This window comes from Bacillus rossius, chromosome 1, assembly GCF_032445375.1.
Source record: "Bacillus rossius redtenbacheri isolate Brsri chromosome 1, Brsri_v3, whole genome shotgun sequence".
In the NCBI taxonomy this organism is placed as follows: Eukaryota; Metazoa; Arthropoda; class Insecta; order Phasmatodea; family Bacillidae; genus Bacillus; species Bacillus rossius.
This window is the reverse complement of record NC_086330.1, coordinates 216,164,471-216,182,472: the sequence shown is the minus strand read 5'-3', so window position 1 is coordinate 216,182,472 and position 18,002 is coordinate 216,164,471. Positions and strand designations below refer to the sequence as shown.

The 18,002-nt window shown below is 36.8% G+C and overlaps 1 protein-coding gene across 1 annotated transcript in view; it reads right to left on the bottom strand.

Annotated features, from left to right (window-relative positions):
• Positions 1–9,786: 9,786 nt before the first annotated feature.
• Positions 9,787–18,002, bottom strand: part of LOC134527284 (striatin-interacting protein 1) — a 48,179-nt gene continuing 39,963 nt past the window's right edge. Inside the window, exon 2 of the mRNA XM_063359826.1 lies at positions 9,787–14,085. The gene's annotated coding sequence lies outside the window, so the exon portion shown is untranslated. The remainder of the gene's footprint in view (positions 14,086–18,002) is intronic.

Sequence of the window (18,002 nt, the reverse complement as noted above, 5' to 3'; positions counted from 1 at the left end):
ATGTCATAATGAGAGTTTAAAAGGTTTTCCAGAAATTCGTTAGACTTAGTTCTTAATCCTCTCACGTTTTGATATGCAATATCATAATTTCTATGGAACTGCTTCCCTGTGGGAAATAGGGTGCTCCTCCAGCATCGAATTAGATGTGGAAGTTGACGCCATTGGATTAGGAGGCATGATGGTCACTGTTGTATTGACTTGATTGGTAACATTAGTTTAGACTTGATCCGGATGTAGTTTACCGTAAAACGGGCTAATTAAACAGCCACTTGGCCAAAACACAATATTATTGATTCTACTGAAGTCATTTTCAAGCACTGATATATGAAATGAAGCATAAGTATTATACTTCGTTCGAAGATTAGTAACTTTGACCTGAGATAAATTGAGTTCATTTGTCATGTAGTCCATAATTTCTTGCTCCATCTGAAGCTTCAAAACGGGTAGCAAACAGGGATTTAGTCTTTTTGTAGGTAGGTTTGGAGACAGTTTTAAGAGTGGATGTATTACGTATTCCTACTTGGGTTGGAGATTTCTTAGATTTTAATCATGGGTACCAACTGGGTTTTCATTATGTCTTAACTTATGCGGTTTTTGTACCAACATGAAACCTTCAGAGTCGACTCGCTGGTTGTTATTGTTAGAGTTCCTGACCGTGCGCATTTCTTGCTGACCAGAAAGTAGGTCACTGCACATGGAGCTGTTGCTGGGTATACTCACTGCACCATTAACATCGATCACCTTATTATTGGGCGCTCTTTTGGTCACTTGGCTGTAAGATAAATCTGAGTTTTGCTTTATGTATAAGCTTTTTTTTTATCTCTTTTAACTCTTGTTTGATTAAAGAGGATTCTTCTCTTGAGTCCATTAACAAGGTTTTAAGCACCACATTTTCACTCTTAAGCTCATCAAACTTAACACAGAGAGATTTTACCGTATTACATAGTTCATCCATGTTGGTGTCTTTAAGTTTCAGAGCAAATGAAGGTGAATTTGAATTTTTATTCAGGCTGTTGACCAAATTAGTTGACGATTTTTTCGTAGGCGACCTGAACATGGATAAATTAGTATTATTAATACAGTTCACAAATATACCATCTTGTAAGGGTAAGGGAAACCCCTTAAAGTCTTGCTGAACTAGTAGAGACAAATCAATATTGATAGTTATCACACTTTGAACATCAATAATTACAACAACCGAGTGCGCGCACAAGACACGTCTGTCCGCCTTGAACTCCCTGCCGACACTGTGATGTAGTGCATCCATCGTGTAATATAAATGATACAGTATTGTTGGGAGCGCCTCAGGAATTCATTCTCTTTCGTCCAACAAGATCATGTGAGGATTAAATCTCTGAAATGATACAAACAAGAGTGTTTAAGGGTTCAGAAAACTCTTCAGACTATTCTCAATACTCCCGGGCTTTACCTACAGAGAAAAAGCCACTTTTCCCGGTGTAGTACTATAAAATTTGAAGACATTTAGATCAACGTTTTACTTGTGTGATGTCTGATGTGTTAAGTGATGCAAACGAAATCCTGAGATCTTATGATATAGACAAACCTCTTATACATAACAGTAGAACCCCTTTTTTAAACTATTGAAGGGGGTGTCTGAAAAAGTTGTAAGATGCGGTAAAGTGTAAAATAAGGGAAATGCATGAAAAATCCTTGTTTTGCTCAGAGAACTGTGATATTATATGACCTAAAAATATTGTACTCTGATATACACATAATTATTCATTACAAGTGTCTGAAGCATATATAAAAAGAATAATTAATTATACACTTAAGTCCCTGACGACACCTGGCCCTCTGATCCCTGTAAAGAATGTTTCTATCGTGACATGGGCACCAAATAGCATGAAAACTCAGGTATTATAAGGGTCCACACCATGTGGCTTACTTCAGTGGGCCAGAACAGCGACCCCTCGAGCTGTCGGCCGCTCAAGACGCTATTTGGAAGTAAAAGCGGTGCTATTAGCGAGCTGAACTGTACCGGGTGGCGCCAGCACGTCCGTCGCGGAAGAGACGAGTCAAGACTGCCTCCCGTGCACCGGCACGCGGCAAGTGGGTAGCAGGAGAGGGGCGCACGAGATGTGTGGGAAACTGCACGTGGTCTGGGTCAACTCTCTGATGTAACTGCACATAGAATACAGGGAATACAACAAATACACTTCCCATTAGTCAGTAAATGATATTTACACTCGATGCACTCAAAGCACACACGCCCGGACAAGACGGTGATGGGCAACAGCGGGTCTAGGGACCAGAAGGAACACGACAGATGTTATCATAAGCTCTCCCCCCTTCTCCGAGGCCGCTTTGCCCATCAACGCCGGACTAGGTTGCCTAACGCTCCTGTGGCCCTAATGTGTTTGTGTGTATGGGGATGAGGTCGCCGGTGGCAAGGGGACGAGGTCGGGCGAAGTGGGGCCGGAGTTGTAGAAAGCAGCCACAGGGCTCACTATCCGATGTCGGGCAGGGTGCGGGATTGACACGAGTGTGGGCTGGGCCCACACACTTGTATTCGCGTAGGTAAGACCAGGTGCATTGTATGCGCGAGGATGGGCAGAACATGTCAATGACCAGAGGCTAATTACACAATTAGTTTTGTGTAGCGGGTTAAAACATTGTAATGAATTTGTTTTTGCTTTCCATTGTCTGTTTTAAAAGGTTTTTTAAACTTGAGAAAAAGACTAACATCATATAGGCCTAGCTTATTGTATTTTCATTGTGTTTTTCAAAGGGCTTCAATAAATGTTATCATGTAGTACTTAAAAAATATTATTGTAAGCACACACTAAATATAAAAATACTTTTAAGGAATTAATAGAACTTATATTTTATTATTATTTGAGCACAAAAGATTGTTCACTTTTAAACAACTACATTATGTACTGACACCCTACTCATACCAACTGCAGATGCAGACTACAATACAACACAGACAGAAGAGAGAACTGAGAGTGAGCATCTCAACTTGACCGTGAGGCTCTTGTCAGCTCATGAAACAATCAACAGACCTGCCCACTATTAGTCACCTTTCATGTCACAACTTGAATAATCATCTAGAACAGACTCTGCTGATTGTTATTTATGAGTTTCTCCTTACATTTTTAAATAAAATTCATTATAAAGTAAGTTATTAAAAACTATTTCCAACTTGACTACAAAAAAATATTATTTTGTAAATAACTAAATTGTTGTCTTTGAGGCAACCCTCCTATAAATATGGTAATAATCTCCGTTGTAAATAAATTAAGTAAAGTTAGGGTACATAGTATTAAATTGAAAAAATAACTTATAAAACACCCTTTCTTTAAATTATTTAACTATGAACCCATTAGCCTCTCACTTTGAAATTTTGAGATTTACTTACCAAAAGTATAAACTATTTATAGAAAATCTTTAAACAATTTCAAGAATGCACTTTTTGAGAAAATTAAAACTTTGAATTTGATTTCTCAAAAACACTTTTTATAACAAAGTATGTTGTGTTGTACATCAAAGGAAAGAGCATTTAAAATTGAGTAAAATGACACCACTCCAACTCTCTAGCTCAATTAGGAGAAAAGCTATGGTGATCTCAAAATATATCAGTTACATTTTTTTGGCGGATTTTCGGATACTTTACATAGCCGTAATTTTAAAACAGTTTGAGATATTTGGAAAAAAAATTGGCTTTTTTATTAATCTCTATGAGGACAACCTTCTGACATCGTCCGGGCCTGCGGCCCCTTTTAAGTCCGATATGCCACCGCCCAAACACCACCCACCCTCCATTCAAACCTCCCGCCTACCCGTGCGTACGTGTGCGTGCGTGTGTGCTCGCCCGGCAAGAGGGCGCTATCTAGTCAGTGCGCCGCACCCCTAAAACATAAGTAAATATAATTGTGTTATTTGTTTTTATATTCCCTAAGTGCAACGTGACGGCAGATCGGCCGGGAGGGTTTTATGTACTTTTATTTTAAAATAATTTATTAAAATATCATAGCGTTTCCGGACATGCCCGAGGAAACCCGAAGCCAGAAAATAATTAAATTTAAATCTTAATAATTATAATATGTATTAATCTTTTCAAGTATTTATAAATTGTATCATAATTTTTAATTCATTCTTGTCATGTTAACTTAGTTTCCTGTGGCACGAATTCGCAAATATCTTTTAACGGCAATTGTTTCGGCGGGAGGACGCCATGTTAGTCGAGCGAGCCATGATCTCATCCCAGTCCGCCGCCATCAACGACCGAGAGTAGACGCTTCAGCACTCCAGGGACCTCACCGCTTGTTTCACCGCCAAGTAATTCTGTTTCAATTTAATTCCGTATAAATCGTTTTCTTTTCGTCCTCGGAGCTCCTCTCGGTCGGGGGACTGTATAACTAATTGTCTTTAGGGTTGTGCGAATGTTCGGTATACCGATACCGAAATCGAAATTTTGCTACTTTCATTTTCGATTTCGGTAAGAATTTCATCTGTCGAAGTTCGTTTTTAGCGAAATATTTTGAGCCAAACGAAAGTTCAATAGCTTACCGAAGTTCGTTTGTTCTAGTTGAAAAAGAAATCGTAATTTAATAAAAATGTACAGTAGAATACCGGTACAATAACGTACCTTATTATAAAGTATATTTCACTTAACGAATTTTTTTTATGTGCCCGCCAAAAATCGTATCTTCGCCATGCAAAACGGTTTCAGTTTAAAGTATCATATTTTCACTATAACGTATAAATTCTACTAGTAGCGTGGCATTACTACACCAAAATTTACTTAAACTGGTAAATAAATTTCCAGCTAAATGATTAATGTAGTAGAACAAAGATACACAAATACCACCGCAACGTATTTTCTAACCTCTAAATTCTCAAAACAAAGTTAACAAACAGTTGCGCGCACAACCATAGATTATACCGTACGTAGTATGCGACGTGAGCAACACAACACCATTCGATACACCGAAAGACGGAGGTTTGAGAGAAGTATTAATTATTTAGACAAAAGTGTTACGCTACGCTAAAAATACTGTTGGATGTCTGTGCCGGGATTGTTTATTGTTATTGTTGAGTTTATTTTCAGGTTACGTTATTTAGACACCGCATTATATTTGTGCTACAATATGAATGATCCTGGAGATAAAAAGAAACGAAAGCAATTCTCGCTTAAGGAAAAAGTGGATATACTCAGAGAACTAGACAAGGGGAAAAAAGCAAGTCGCAGTTGCGAATACATATGGCATTGCGGCTCTCCTGTAGCTATTTTTTTTATATATTTTTTTCTCTGTGTAAAGATATGTATGCATGTTTCAGTACTAAGTACAAAAACTTGAGGTACCTGTAAGTACTTAGCACTGGGATTCTACTGTAATGTCTTTATATGATTTGCTTGTTATTACTAATAATGTAATAACATATGCAAATCATATAAAGACATTAATTAGAAAAAAGATTTCCATTAAGATTAAGGTAAATCTGTATTGTACGGATTAGCGCCAAAAAAAATCGTACAAATATGAAATAACTTTCATTATATGCTCTTTTACGTCCTCTTTTCAAAACTGACTGCGGAGATTAAAAATTCCAATTACTTTTGGAGATATCGCCGTTCTTATTTTGCAATACAAGCCCTATGTAATCATTCAACAGACGCCATTTTATATTTTGCCGTGTGTGCGTGAATGCCTAAATAACAGAAATTTTCCATTAGGTAAGGTTAGTTACATGATAAATACTTCAAAATAAACGGAAATTAAAAATAATATCAATTAATTTTACTTGTATAGTTTTAAGTATTTATAATGTAACTGACCTGACCTAACAAAACGGGACAAAGGTAGATTAGGTCAGGTCAGCTACAGTATAAATACTTTGAAACTGAACGGACATTAAAAATAATAAAAATTAATTTTAATGGTTGTTTAGTTTTAAAGTATTTATAATGTAGCTGACCTGACCTAACAAACCGGGAAAAAGGATGAACAGTAGGAACTCACGTAATTTTCTTTTTACGTGATGTAGTTGTTCAACTACGTCGCGAAAAAAATAAATAATAATACTTGTATACAAGCAACAATGGTGAACGCGGGAAGCCTACGATTCACTCATCCTTCTGGACATACCCGAATACTCACGTTGGCAAGCCTTCTTTCAACAGACGAGAGGCAAACGCCCAATCGTGCATCTTCGGTTTTTTTTTTTTGTTTATTGTAAATAAATATGCAACTCATGAAAACTAATGGTCAATTAGGTTGTTAGCTACATTATAAATACTTCAAAACATTGTGGATGGTTGATTTGGTTAGGATAGCTATATTAAAAATACTGTGAAATCATGTAAACGGTTTCCTAGCGCTGGATAGCTACATATTAAAATGTTATTTGCTAAGCAACCATAAAATGATTTTACAGTTTTTTTAATGTAGCTATACTTACCTAATATAACCAACCATCTACAATGTTTTAAAGTATTTTTAATTACTTCTTGCTAATTTTAAGAAAAGAAGGCTTGCCAACGTGAGTATTCGGGTATGTCCAGAAAGATGTGTGAATCGTAGGCTTCCCGCTCAACGCCGCATCAGTGCACAACATGAAAATTAAAAAATTCAATATCTCCTAAAGTATTTGGAATTTCTGATCTCCGCCGGGTTTAATGAAAAGAGGAAGTTAAAGAGCACAGAATAAAGGTATTTTCGGATTTTTAAATTTTTTTTTTAAAAAAATTGCCAAATAATAAATAAAAAATTCGATATCTCCAAAAGTAATTGGAATTTTTTATCTCCGCAGGCGGTTCTGAAAAGAGGACGTAAGATAGCATATAATGAAAGTTATTTCATATTTGCACGATTTTTTTTGGCGCTAATCCGTACAATACAGATTTACCAAGATTAATTTACGTGGTGATGAAAAAAACTCACGTTAATGAAAATACGGTAAAATCATAATTTGAACAAACATGGCAGATAAAGTAAACAAAATTCAACCGTGATTACAGTAGGCCTAGGTATCAAAACAAAATCATGCAATATTTGAAAAATTACCTGATTCATTTGCTTTCAAACAGTAGTGTAGGTACTATATTCGTAAAACATACATTCCAGAACTGTTAGTATTCTATTTAGTATTTACCGTATACACATAAACAAAGAACGTACCTACTTTTATTCGCGCACAGCCAAACAAAAACATTGTCGTCTGCTTTATTTAAAATTTACATACTCTGACTGGCATATAAAATCCTCATAATATACAGCCAATTAGACAAAAAGGTCAACAAGTCACTTGGCAGCAACCATTTGTTATGTTTTGTTTTGACCATGTCCCTTGCCTGGTTTACAGCTTCCTGAGCTAGCCATGTGTGACAGTGGTGCAAGATGACGGCCGTTCCGCAGTAGTCACGTGTTTTTTCATCAGTACCATGCACGTGATAAATATATTATCATAGACTGCGACATTACGACTGTAAAGGAAATAGTCTGTGCGCTGAAAGATCTGGATTGATTCTTGAAATTTACGAGTGACATGGGGCTGTGTTGTGTGGTCTAGGGCGGATGTTGACTATATTAAATAGTAATATTTATATATACATCAAAAGGTACAAAAATGATTTATGTAATAGAATTTATTACTGAAGAGCAAATTTTGGGGCACTTTTTTTCTTTGTTAATTAAAAAATTTCGCTTAACTTTCGTTAAGAATATATTTATCTCATAGAAAAATTCATTTTCGTTTCACTTTCGCGAAACTTGATAAATTTTCTTTCACTTTCATTTTGTGTGGATAAAGTCACTTTCGCACATCCCTAATTGTCTTACGACCAGCAACGGTCTTTCCTCTTTTGTAATACGTAATGTAATATGTGACCACGTGGGGGTCTTCGCACCTAAACCGATTCGTGCCGCGGGCGTTTTAAACAGTTTCAATCGTGTAAGTTGCATTCGCCGAATAAATCAGGTGTGTAAATCAAATGTATTATTTTCTTATTTAAATCTGTTTAACCACGTGAAGTGTGACGGCGTGTGGGACGCCTGAGAGCCCACTGCGTAGGTGATAGCGTCCCCGACGCTGAGAGCGGGCAGGGATCCGTGCTAGGTGTATTCAGGGGGAAATTAAAATCACGCCTCACATGGGCGACGCCACGACCCTGGGAAAGATTCTCACATCGGTCCGTGCACGTGGCACGGTGGCGCCCATAAAACCCGAGCAAGCATTACGATTCAATCAGTAAATATCAGAGACTACGGCCCCCGTATTAAGAGGTGCCGCCACGAGTGGCACCGTAACACTTCATACCAAATTTCATCAAATTCTGAGGTGGTCAGGTTTACACCCTGTGTTGATTTGATATGGAATGACCCATAACTGGGACATTTTTTATGGACATACTGTATTAGACATTCTCTTGAATAATTTCTTATAGAAATGTAATCAAAAAGCTCTTGTAACATTTGAAAATCTTTCGCTTTAAGCATTTAAGGAAAATTTGCGATCTACAGATGACCTCAGAAAAAGTCTAACTCTATTGAGGAGATTTAGAGATAAATGAACTACATACTCAGCTGAAGTTGCTGAAGAATATGCCTGGAGATCCACCTTTGTCCTGTGCTAAAATTGCTGAATGGCTTAGCAAAGAATCTGGTACCACAAAAAAGCCTCCTCATACAAGTTTTGCTGAGTTGTGCAGCTTAATAAAGAACAAGCATTTAGTGCCCTCCACCATTTGAAGACATACCTGCCATCATGAAGCCTGTACTTAACACGTGATGCTGCATTATGTCCACAAAGACAAAACAGCAGCTCTAAATCTTCATGATATTATGAATGAATTTGTTTCATGCAAGGATGGAAGGAAAACTATATTCTGGAAAATGTAGTAAATGATTAGTAAGTAAAACAATAATTATATGTTAGTGTACTCTGTTATTAAAATATACTTAAAGCCATAGTTACCTGATTCTCAAAATTTAACACAAATAATTTTGTGCTACAACAATAAATAACATTTCATATGTTTGACATTTACTACCAAACACAAGTTACTTCATTCCAAATAGGGATTGTAATCTGGAAAACCAGATCCGGTAATCCAGCAGATCCAGTATCATTTGACTTCTACCGGCTCCGGTAAAAAAAATACCCGCCTATGGCCTGCCTCACTCCACTCCATCTTAGACTTCGCACGTGCATGCCATGCGAGCCGGTTTGGCGGCCATCAGATGTCATTTGAGTCACTCGAGTCAACCAAGTGTGTTTTGTCACTGCTTCGTTGAATAAATGTAAGTAAATAGACCCTTTTATTGTTCAATTGATTACATGAAGTATGGTTATGTTGAATTTACGAGTACGAGAATGATTTAAGTAAATAATTAAGCTTAGAAATTAATTGAGTGATGATTATTATCCACATTTCTTATTCGTTAAATAAATGCAAGAAGAGTAAATAAACATTGCTATCATCCAATTGATAGATTAGTAATATTAAAGTTACAATTACGCGTACTGGAATAATTGAAGTAGATAATTATACTTGGCAATTAATTAGCAATCCATATTTCAATGTTTTATTATACAAATTTCTTCTTACTTTGTGATTGAGTGACTGAATTTTTAAATTATAATTATGCAGGCTAACGGGGAGGAAAAAGCCCCCACCGCAGCGTGCTACCTCAGCGCTCCAGGCAAATCACAAAAAGATCCCCCGAGCCGCAGGGAATACCTAACTAGAGTGCATCTTCAGTTAGGGACGGAAGCAGAGCTAGGATGAAGTGAGCAAAAACATGAGAGACACCCAAAAGATTCATTTCAATAGCCCTTTATTTGCAAAAAACAATTAATCATAACAAGGTAATACAATGGGAGAGAGAACAAACCCGCATACAAGATAGACAAAAGAACAAGCATATATATATTACAAACCACACGGTCCCACAGCCCAAATGGCCATTTACAAACAAGTCACATCAACATTAACTGGAGGATAATCCTCAATAAATTACAAGTTACCCTTGTGAGAATAGACAGTATGTGCAGTCATCGGCAATACCAGGAGTAGATCAATGTACAAACCACTCAAACAGGCTCAAGGTCACTAAAACCTTCTAGAATGGGCTAGCTCAATGGTAAGACGAGTCCCAAAGGCTCGCGCAGGAGGTACTATCCTTCAATTTATTACCACAAATTCAACATACAATGACGAGTAGATCACCACCAAGTACCGTCACATTGGCACCCGTAAAATTAAGAGTGGCACGCAAAAACAAAAAAAAAACGCGAATAACTCACGCAACAAACTCGCGTGCTAACGCAGAGTCAAACGACACTCGAAATCAAGTATCAGGTCAGGCAAAAGGGGCCCTAACAAAGAACGGCGTAACTCAAGAACGAACACCGCACAAACACGCGCGAGGACCTAGTGAAACACCCGAGTCTACTAATGCTTATCAGAATAGGAAAATACCAGCCTGCGCGATGAGAAAACCACTAAGCAAAAACTACGCCTTGCGCCTCGACCGGCCGTCATCAGCAGGCCCGGCAGAACCTCATAAGGGAATCGAAAACGGCAATCACAGTAAAAATAATAAGGGCGGTAAATAAGTCAAACGCGGCAAGCCACGGACACAAAAAAAGAAAATGTACAAGGCGCAGATATAAACTGGCATGGTTGGCACAAAGCAAAAACAAACGCACAGTTACCCGAAACAAAATTTAGAAGTGACATGCCGAAAGAAGAATTTGACCAAGAAGGAGAGGAAAGAAGCTACATGGCTAACACGGCCTAAAGAAACTGTCACCGCACTCCAACAATCCAATGCCAACCATACCTGCAAGTGAGACCCGCGCCCTGCCGAGCCCGGAGACGACTGGCCGTCCCGTCGCAGAAACATCGAAGGAAGCACAAAAGCGGAGAGGGAGGGCAAGGAAGGGGAAGGAGGGGAGGAACAAGGAAACTAATGGAGGAGGGGAAGGGAGGGGGAGGGAAAGCCAACGTGCGCGGACAGTAGAAGCTGACCGCTGCATTATGTTTAATTGTATTTCATTGCAGATACTAGTCAAGTTCTGAAACATGTCACTTTTAAATTAAAGTCAAAATGAGAATAGGGGTGAGGACAATAAGAAAAAAGTGTGGCAAGACAACTCTGCGAAATGCACACTGTGCTCTGATATTCTACAAATCAGTAAAGGTTCTTACAAAGGCTTAAAAACACATTTGAGAACAAAGCACTGCATTTATCTAAGTATTATTACAGAGTAAATGAAGTTGATTTCCTAAGAAATAACCTGTCTTTTTTATATTCTTTATGATACACTAACATAAACATCATTCATACAGTTGATTATGGAACGAAAAAAAAATCATTTTGATGTGACTAATCCGGCCGGATCCAACCGGATTGAAATTGGTGCCCGATTGCAATCCTTAATTCCAAAGTTTTGGAGCAAGAAGTATTTAATACAAAAAAACTATACATATTAGCCATATGAAATGTATTTAGTTAAAAAAATATTGGTTACCATATTACTTGTGGCAGTGGTGTATTATTACAACTATTTGTTTTTAAATTTAAATTGCATTTTAGATTTAGCTGTGATCACAACAAAAGCCAAAGCGATGTACTTTATTGCTTAAAAGGATTTGTGAAGCATATACGGTATGAACTATATATAACATACTGTGACGACCTATAATGTAGGGAGAAATGGGTTCGTAAGGGATAGCCCAATTAGGTTTTAGGTTTTTTCATAGTTTTATTAATTACTATTATTTACATTACTAATAAATAATTTTACTTAAAAATGTCCAATCACAAATCACTGTTTATTGTTATTCTCAAGTCACTCAATGTCTGTCAAGTTCCATAGTTCGCACTCCTCACTGGAGCTAGGCTCAACAGTGGTTCGCCCCTTACCTCACGCCTGTCCACACACACACTGTCTCGCGCCACTAGGTCGCACACTCTCGATCTTGTCGAACTCTGTGTCGCGCCACTCTCAAGGGGGGGGGGGGGGAGTGTGTGTCTCACCATCTTCGCCAATATCACATTTCCCTTCACTCTCGGAACTCGCCCGGCACTCATGGCACTCAAACTGGAGGCCAGCGTTGCTGCTTAAGTACTTGAAGCGCCCTTCTCGAACCGACGAGAGCGGTTGTGATGAGCCATGTCATCCTGGGCCGACCTGACGCCCGCTACTCCGCGCGGCGGCCCGTGGAATTCCGAAGGCTGCTCAGCGATAGAAAACAGCGCTGAGGAAGGGCGAAGCGTGGGGAGTGGAGGGGGAAAAGGGATAGCGACAACCCTTGCAATCCTCCAGGCGGGCGTGGCATGCCTCACATCAGTGGACCCCACATGACGCAACGCATGACACCAGTGGTCCTGCAGGGCCGCCAGCCAGCTCTGAACCTGGCACCGCAGTCTGGTCTCTCACGTTCGCAACAACACTAAGTTGGTGGGGAACAACCAGAGCATGAGGATAGAGGTGGATTGAGTATATCCACAGAAATGTCTAAGGTTATACAACACTCAAAATTTTAATTCCAGCGCACCTGCTATGGCTTACGGCAATGTCTACCACGTTTCCCGGAGGCAAGTAAGTACCAACACAGAAAAATACACACCCACAAATATTATTTATTGGTTGAACCACACCATGCAATGTTCACATGAACATTCAACATAAATGCATAGACAGGTTGATAGATCACTAATCCATATACTAAGGCTGACTATTTTTTACACATGTGGTAGACTCTTCAGAGAAAATAGGCACAAGTTGTACTACAAACACAGATGCTATGCAATCTAATGCAACATGTTTGAGAAGTCAGTAAGGCAGCTATTTTGCATTGTACATATAAATTAGAAAAAAACATAATATAAAAAATTGTTCAACAGCTGAGATTGCTAAAGCTACTGTTAGATAATTATTGTGAATCAGCTTATGTGAAGAACATTTATTTTTCTTAATTAACAAATCATAATGTATTAAAAATGCAGTAAATTGTACACAACAACATTTGTAAGAAAGGGCTGAGTAATTTATTATAAATAAAACTGTTGGCCATTTTTTTTTCACACCTGAGCTGACCTTATTCAGTCACGTACAAGTTCATACAAGAACCAAGTACATGTGCATCACGTGCCGATGCCTTCTGTAACCATCAGGAAACATTTCTACAATGAAATGCACAGAATCAAGCAAATTATTTGACATCCTTTGCAATACTTCTAAATTATAATCAGAAATACCCCTTGTTTTACAACACTTATGTTATACTAATACCATACAGCTAAATAACTTACACAAGAACTAGCAAGTACATTTGCACTAGTTTTTAATCAAAGTAATTTTTGTAATGTCACCATTACTTTCATGGGGGAAGCTTGTCACATGGATGATAATACCAGCAACTTAAACAGAATGCTGCACTTACACAGCAATAAATACTCATTCCAGATATTTCCTGTTTATTGGACTACAGCTGTAAACAAACATTAATACTGTAAAAGTTAAAGTAACCTGTAACCATTAAAATACCTTACAGTTAGCTATTTTTTTATTGTGACACTAAAGTTTGGAATTTCACACAATAAATGCCATTATAAATACAATGTGATTGCTGAAATCACAACCCTTTTCCACACTTTTCACAAGCATTGGCAAGCAACCTGCATTTGTGCAAGCTTACATGTTTGAACTCAACTTTTAGAAAATAAATTAGTGGATCTAAAATAGCAGGTCTCATTCTTAGATTGCAGTACTGGAAGAAATTGCATGCAATCAGCACCCCACTCTTCACTCTTGGGCAAGTGTTTGAGAAGCAATGCTAGTGCTGCATTTTTCATTATGCTGGGAAAGAGAAAGAGTTTTTCCTTTATAAATTGATTAGAATTGTTAAAATTGGTATGTACATTTCCAACAGTTTAGTTTTTTTTAAATGTTTGTGTACTTTACTTTTTTTTTAAATAGTAGTTTCATGAAATAATTTGCTTAAAATTTTAAATAATAGTTAACTGCTGAGATAGAGTCATCATCACAAACAAAAATAAAGTATGTCTCTCTTGTCCTGCTGACCGCTGCACCTCATGGATACAGCCACTGGAAACAATGATAAACACAATCAAGCTGTTGGTGTACTATTTCCACTCCGTGTTATGTAAATTTACATGTGTGATCCATGCATAAACTTACAAATATGCCAGTTAATTTAACTGTACTTGTGCTTAAGAAAATTTTATAGATATTATGGTGTTTAGTACATAATTGTGTACTTCACTGTTTAGTTTTATCGTTCAAGTGGAGTAGTGAACTGTGAAATTCTTCTAAACATGCACACCAATTTTATTATGATTAAATATTATTATTATTTCTGTGCGGTAATCTTTAGGAAGTACATTGTGATTGAAATATTATTCAGCTTATATTTAGAAGTAGCAAGAAATTTTCTAAGCATTTCCTGCATGGCAGTTCACAAATGAAACGTACCTCTATGCACTTTTATTGCAAATAGCATTATATTATCTGTGGATGGAATTTCATTTCATTTGTAAACAATGAGTCAGTCAGTCGCGACCGGACATCTGCCGGTGATGGTCGCTCTACTTGTGCGCTCCTGCGTTGGCAGTTACTAACTTTTTTCTCCAACACAAAATAGTGATATTTTTAAGATTAACTCATCAATAAACGAATGTCAGGAATTTCTGGGGTTTCCAATGCCCCAGTATAATTAATCTTTAACCTGTACCATCATTTCTAATGAAGATATGAATAAAAACAAGAACTCTCCTCCTCTGAAGTGTTTATTAACTGGGAAGGAATCTTCAATGGCCGTCTCTATACCTCCTAAAATGGAATCTAGTAAGTTAACTGAATTATTGATCTCACTAAAATATTATGTAGTAAAGTTGACTAACTGAGAAGTGAGAATCAAGTAATAAAAATGCTTCTAAATGATTAAACAAAATCTGTGAATTAAAAAATGGATTAGGCCTAGTTCAAGTAAAGCAACAGCTAAATTGTCAAAATGATTTTCAAAAGTCTTATAGTCAAGTTGTAACGAAAGCGAGTGCCATCAGTAAACAAGACATGTCGCGTCTTCGGTTGGCTCGCGCGGCAACCGGACGGCTGACCTACTTACAACTCAGCGGGACCCTCGTGCTGACAATAACATCCTGCCCAACCGTAACAACAACCAGCAGGTCGACGACCAAGGTTTCACCTTAGTGAAAAACAGTCGCAAGTTCAACTCAAACGTGAACCAAGCTTCATTATCCTCTACAAGTGAAAAGAAAAGAACACCTATGCCGGCTGGAATCAGGAATACTTCCTCTTCACAAACTATCGTTAAGCCTTCAGTCAAAAGAACTAAAGCGCTTTTTGTAACTTGCTTTGACCCATCAGTTCAAGAGAAAGAAATAGTTGATTACATCACACAAGAACTTAATCTTACTCAGGTTAAAGTAGTTGAACTCTGCTCCATGTACAACACCTACGCTTCCTTCCACGTCTCGGTATTGGAAGAAGATTTTGACAGAATTTATAACATAGTTTTCTGGCCCAACGGATGTCTCATTAGTCCATTTTACAGAAAACTACATAATGATCAAATCTCTACAAACCTGATAGAGATAACCAATCCTGTTATCCACAAATCAACCAGTGAGAGTCAAGAATCAACCATCAGTACTGCTTGCAGCCTGAAAGAAATGTCTTCCATGAAGGTGGCAGGAGGACCACCTTAGCTCAAGTCTGTTATGACTGTGTCCGTGTCCTCTGAATGTGAAATCTTCTATCAAAATGTCAGAGGCTTACGGACAAAAGCTGTTGAATTTTTTGATATCATCTTAAGTACTGATCAAGATATAATATGTCTACTGAAACATGGTTCACCAACAACAGCATCAACTCTCATTATTTTAACGATAATTATCTCATATTCAGGTCAGATAGAGACCCTACCCTAACATTAATGGAAAGAGGTGGCGGCGTCTTGATTGCAGTAAATAAATATAAATTTAAAATGTAATGCCATTGCATGATTTTGATCACCCAGGTGTTGAAACCGTTTGAATAAAAATAAAAACCCAGAAATCAATGTCCTTAACCATTGGCAATATTTATATTCCCCCACAAACATCTCCTTCTCTACATGCATCTTATTTTGATGATATTGAAGGTAAACTGACAAATACTTTTGATAATTTATTAATATTGGGTGATTTCAATGAGCCCGGTGTTTATTGGTCACACTTGCATACATTAAATATTCTTCATTCAAGTATCAAATATAAAGCACGGACTTTAGTCAATTTTACTTCAGCACTGGGTTTATCTCAGTTTAATTTCACTCAACTTTCTAATCAGCTATTGGATCTCTGCTTCACCAATCTTGATCATTGTATTGCTAACAAAGTTCTGGATTCCCTCGTCAAAGAAGAAACGCTACATCCTTGTGATTAACATTGAACTTAACACAGAACAATTATTTCAAAATGTTTCTTCATGTTTTAAAAACTTTACGGACTGTGATTATCTTGGTTTATATAATGCTCAAAAAAAAAAAAAACATGATTGGTAACTTATTTATAATACTTGTTAACTTTAAGGTCGATCATTTGACATATACAATTAATCATTTTATACATTTGTATATTCCTACTATTGTGAAAACTACATCTAAATATCCCCATTGGTTCTCCTATCAAGTCATTAAAATTGAAAAAACACTTATCATAAATTATATACCTAAAAGAAATAGAAATCCCTTCTATTATTCTTTACATTCTCAATCATGTCGAATTCTAAACTACTCTTATCAAAAGAAAAAATTTTGGCTGCAAAATATTAATAACAAAATTAAACTGAATCCAAAAAAATTTTTTGAATTACGTACAAATCATAAGGAAGGGTTACAATCAACAATTTTCTATCAAGACCAATGATAAAGTTATAAATAACCCTGCTATCATTGCTAACTGTTTTGCTAAATACTTTTCAAGTGTCTATGTTACTCCACCCTCAAATACTAATTTACCCACATCTTATACTACTAATCATTTCATTCCTATGACTAACATTTCTGAAAGTCTGGTTCTATGGAGTATTAAATCACTAAAATCTACTTTTTCAACAGGACCAGATGATATATACCTAATTTTATTATAAAAGGTTGTTTTTTACTCCTTACTCCTGTCCTTATGCACATTTTTGACAGTAGTATAAAAAAGGGTATCTATCTACCCTTGTAAATGAAAGCTAGCTAAGGTTATACCTATACATAAAAAAGGTAACAAGTTAAACGTTTCTAATTACAAGCCAATTTCTCTGTTAAATGGTTTCACTAAAGTTTTCGACAAAATAATATTTAAACAGTTAAACTTTAACTTAAAAAATCAACTGTCTGACTCTCAACATGGTTTTAGAACTGGTAAAACCACTACGACAAATTTAGTTTTGTTTCTTAACCCAATCTATTCTCAAGTTATAACTCGTGGTCAAGTTGATGCTTGTTATTTTGATTTAGCAAGCTTTTGACACTAAATCACCAAATTTGGCTTATGTAATAAATATGCATCCTGGCTATTTATTTAAACAACAGAAATTTTTTTTATCAATACAAAAAGCACACTATGATCTACATCCGGTTAGTTCTGATGTACCACTGGGTGGTACACTTTCACCTCTACTTTTTAATATTTATATTGACGTCTTAACTGTAGGTTTAAATCATTTGATTGGATCTCTTTTTGCAGATGATCTAAAACTAAAAATATACAAGAAAATTTCATCCATCCATGGTTGTTATCTACTCCAGTCTGACATCAATTCAGTTGTTGAATGGTGCAACTTAAACTTAGTTCATCATAACAAAGATAAAACCACCATTAAAACCGTTACTAGAAAATTATTTCCCATCAATTATGAATTTAAAATAGATAACTTACCTATCTTTAAGACCCCTTTTGTGAAAGATCTTGGCATCCTACATGATTCTAAAATCTTTTTTAATCTACATA